This window comes from Bidens hawaiensis, unplaced genomic scaffold (genome assembly GCF_021521415.1).
Source record: "Bidens hawaiensis isolate Kalapana, Puna unplaced genomic scaffold, B.hawaiensis_p1.1 tig00038602_1, whole genome shotgun sequence".
In the NCBI taxonomy this organism is placed as follows: Eukaryota; Viridiplantae; Streptophyta; class Magnoliopsida; order Asterales; family Asteraceae; genus Bidens; species Bidens hawaiensis.
The window spans coordinates 121,072-125,442 of NW_027505567.1; the positions used below are offsets into that span (position 1 = coordinate 121,072).

Genomic DNA, 4,371 nt, shown 5'->3' on the forward strand with positions numbered 1-4,371 from the left:
TGAGTTATCTAGAAAAGCTATACATTTAGCACGTAGTACCACCTGCAGGTGGTCCTGATCTAACAAAAGATGCAAAAGTTTGTTAGTTGCTACCTCGCTTATTTTAAAATTACATCGTCGATATATGTAGTTTCTTTTTTTTTCCGCATAAAGTGTCATTTTCGTCCTTGTGGTTTGGTAAATAATGCGAACTTAGTCTAAAAAGTTTATTTTTTGCATATGGACCATCCACGTTTCCCAATTCTTGCCAATTACATCCAAATCACTAACCCCATCAAATTGAATCGTTAAGTTAAGGGTAGACGTGTTTTTTCACTCTTTCTTTATTATATGAGTACAGTGCCAAAATCATCCCTGAAGTTTGGTCACATTTGCGAATTTAGTCCAAAAATATTTTTTTTCGCAATTAGACCATCGATGTTTCCCAACCGTTGTCATTTCGTCCAATTTGTTAACTCGGTCTAAATTCAACGTTAACTCATGGGTGTTACTGTCCTTTAACATGTTTGTTTACATTATTATTTATTATTACATTAAGCTAAACCCTTTATATGACTAAAAATAAAGAAGAATATACAAACGGATACTATATTAGATTCAAACAAAGGAATCGTGAGATGTTATATATGTCATCGAACAAGCATATAATAATAAAAATAATAATGTAAACAAGCATGTAAAAGGATAGTAACACCCTTGCTTTAACATTGACTTTAGACCAAGTTAATAATTTGGACAAAATTGGCAATGGTTGGGAAAAATTGAGGGTCTAATTGCGAAAAAAATATTTTTGGATGAAATTCACAAATGTGACCAAACCTCAAGGACGATTTTGGCACTTTACTCGTATAAAAAAGAAAGAGTGAAAAGACATGTCTACTCCTGACTTAATGATTAAATTTAACGGGGTTAGTGATTTGAATGTGATTGGCAAAAATTGAAAAACGTGGATGGTCCATATGCAAAAAAATAAACTTTTTGGACTAAATTCGTATTATTTGTCAAACCATAAGGACGAAAATGACACTTTACTCTTTTTTTCGGTTCAGATTGGCGTCATGAGGGTCTTACTTCATCACAAGGCTATAAATACATGCATATTAAACTGTAGATTATCATCGGTGAAGAACAAAAGAACCTACTAAATTTAAAGCATGGAAGTTAAACAGAAGGCGGTTGTTCGCCCGCTTGCAAACTTTCATCCAAGTCTATGGGGAGATATGTTTCTCGTCTATGATAAGGTATATATGATTGACATATGGAGCACGGAGCATATAAACCTTTTGATAACCTTTTTAATTGCCAACTCCTGTACGTGTTGGGTGCATGATTCTAATTTGTAACCAACTCTATGTTTAATTTTTAAAAATTAAAAAAAGAAACTAAATAAATAAGATAACAAGAAAAATACAGATAAAACTATCAGCCCTACCAGATCATGTGACTTAATTAATGAAGAATTGATAGTAATCATTCAACTTTTTTTTTCGGTTCATGCGTTCTTCCATGAAATGAAACTTTTGTGCTAGGTGGTGTTTTCGATTTTCAAACTCCGCTTAATTTCTTGGTTAGGTTCATCTTGTTAAAATCCAACGCCATTTTCACAAGTCAGTTGTCCTTATCCGGTTGTTTCCATCGTCCAGTAAATGATAGAACTTCTTCTCTTTTTGCAATATTATGTTTGTATGGAGAAATGTACGTGTGTTAAAAATGTTGAGTTGGTTGGTATTTATACAATATTAAATTAAGTTTTCTTTCAAAAAAAAATAAAAATACCTAGCCCTTAGATAATGGTATGGTTACTGAAAATGGTGTTTGCATGAGAGTATATATGCTTATGATCTAACTTGGAAGCTGCACCTAATCTTTCATATGACAACCATTTAATTTAGCAAGAAGAGCAAGCTACTGTAAAGCAAATGTTGGAAAGTCTGAAAGAAGAAGTGAAGAAAGAAATACGGGCAGCATTGGATGATCCGACCAAACATACTTACCTGTTAAAACTAGTCAATGATATCCAACGCCTCGGCGTCACCTACTGTTTTGAACAAGAGATTGAGCAAGCCTTATACCATATTTATACTGTATATGGTGATGACTGGAATGGTGGTAGTGTTTCCCTTTGGTTTCGACTCCTTCGACAACATGGGTTTTATGTTTCATGCGGTTGGTGCATATATATATAACTTCAATTTACTAATCACAATGGATTATAGAAATTAACGATTTTTATATGATGAAATCAGATATTTTCAATCAGTACAAGGATGGTGAGGGATCTTTTAAGGAATCCTTGATTGGTGATGTTCAGGAAATACTTGAGTTATATGAGGCAACATATATGAGGGTGAGAGGCGAAGTTGTGCTAGATGAAGCTCTTGTTTTTGCAAAACAACTACTTCGGAAAATAATAAAGTATCCCCTTCGATGGAACTGTACTCATTCTCTTTCAAAGCACATACAAGAAGCGCTAGAGCGCCCTATATGGAAGAGGTTGCCAAGACTGGAAGCCTTGCGATACATACCTTTTTATGAACAACAAGATTCACATAATGAATCCTTACTAAGGCTTGCAAAGTTGGAATTCAATAGGGTTCAATCCTTGCACAAAAAGGAGCTTAGCGATCTTTCTAAGTATGTTTCTTTGCCCATTCATTAGCTAGTTATGACAACTACGCGTGCGTTTGAAATGGTGTTTGTTTTGTTGTTTTTATGTTCTAAATTATATTAGGTGGTGGAAATCTTTTGATCCTCCAAAGAATCTACATTATATAAGAGATAGATTGGTTGAATCCTATTTCTGGATTGTGGGTGTCTACTTTGAGCCTCAATATTCTCGCTCTAGAATGTTCTTAACAAAAGTGTTCAAAATGGCAACAATTTTAGATGACACTTATGATTCTTACGGTACTTATGAAGAACTTGTGCTTTTCACCGAAGCAGTTCAAAGGTGTGTACGCACACGTCTACACCAGCATATCACAATAAATCCTCTTATAATCAAATTAATTGATGACATTATACTCTATTTGTGCACTATATTATAGGTGGTCAATTACCTGCATCGATACACTTCCAGACTACATGAAGCTGACATACAAAATACTCTTGGATTGTTATGATGAAATAGAGGAAATCTTGGCAGCTGAAGGAAAAGCATATCAAGTTAGCTATGCCAAAGAGGCGGTTAGTTTATGTTCTGTTGGTCATGATATAACAGAATCGGATGTGTCATTTCTCAAATATTTTTGATTTCTAGGATGCTAGTAGAATCATAAGTGTTTCTAGGCAATTTTTGAAAGTGTATAGTCTAAACAATTCGCGAATTTCTCTTATGCAGATGAAAGAGTTGAATAGATATTACATGATAGAAGCAAAATGGATAATGAGGGGTATGTGCCAACATTGGGGGAGCATGAATCAGTTTCATTCATAAGCTGTGGCTACATAATGCTTACAACATCAAGTTTTATGAGCATGGGTGATACTGTCTCAGAAGAGTCATTCAAATGGGCTCTTAGCAATCCCGCTATTGTTAAAGCTTCATCTGCAATTAATAGAATTATGGATGATATTGTTGGTCATAAGGTATACATACAACTTTTCTCTTTATTCTAAAGTAATTGTTGCCCGCTTGCCTTCTGTTTCGATGTAATCCAATAAACAATCATATATTATGTCTAAAAAAAAGGTCTCGTTACTTCGTTAAAAAAAAATTGTAATAGAATTAATGGACAAAACTGTAGGAGGAGCAACAAAGGAAGCATGTTGTCTCGAGTGTGGAATGCTACATGAAGGAACATGATGTGACACTAGAGTGTGTCTATGATTTGTTCAAGCAGAGAGTAGAAGATGCATGGAAAGATATGAACCAAGAATTGCTTACATGTAAAGATGTTCCTATGGCTCTTAAAATGCGTGTGGTCAACCTGGCACGCGTAATGGAGACGCTATATAAATATGATGATACTCTAAAAAATGTTGGAGAAGAACTGAAAGATTATATCAAGTCTTGTTTCATAAATGTAATGAGTTTTTGAGTTTCTATGTTCATGGCCTGTCATCTCTCATAAACTATGAAGATGGAAACACATGGGCCTAACTTTTAATTATTGTTTGAATTTGATTTGTGGTTTGTACTTTGTGTTTTCAATAAAAGTATTGTTTTAATAAGATACTTGATTTTTAACCAAATGTTTTAAATTTCAATATGTAAAATTATATTCGTATATATTGACTTCACGTTATGTTCCGGAGTCCATTTTCCATTTTAAAGAGAGGTGCAAGGAATAGAAAGAAACCAGAAAAGATTTGTGTTTTGGAATTTTTTGAACACTCGGCGCGGATAGTTCTTTGATGGACTCATGCAGT

General features: G+C 34.0%; 1 pseudogene across 1 annotated transcript; it reads left to right on the forward strand.

Moving 5' to 3' along the window:
* Window positions 1-1,126: 1,126 nt before the first annotated feature.
* LOC143613988 (sesquiterpene synthase TPS1-like) lies at window positions 1,127-4,040 on the forward strand (annotated as a pseudogene). The gene is made up of 7 exons (XR_013150220.1): window positions 1,127-1,241; window positions 1,893-2,166; window positions 2,247-2,646; window positions 2,684-2,950; window positions 3,048-3,186; window positions 3,341-3,588; window positions 3,747-4,040. The product of XR_013150220.1 is annotated as a sesquiterpene synthase TPS1-like (transcript).
* The last annotated feature ends 331 nt before the right edge of the window (window positions 4,041-4,371 follow it).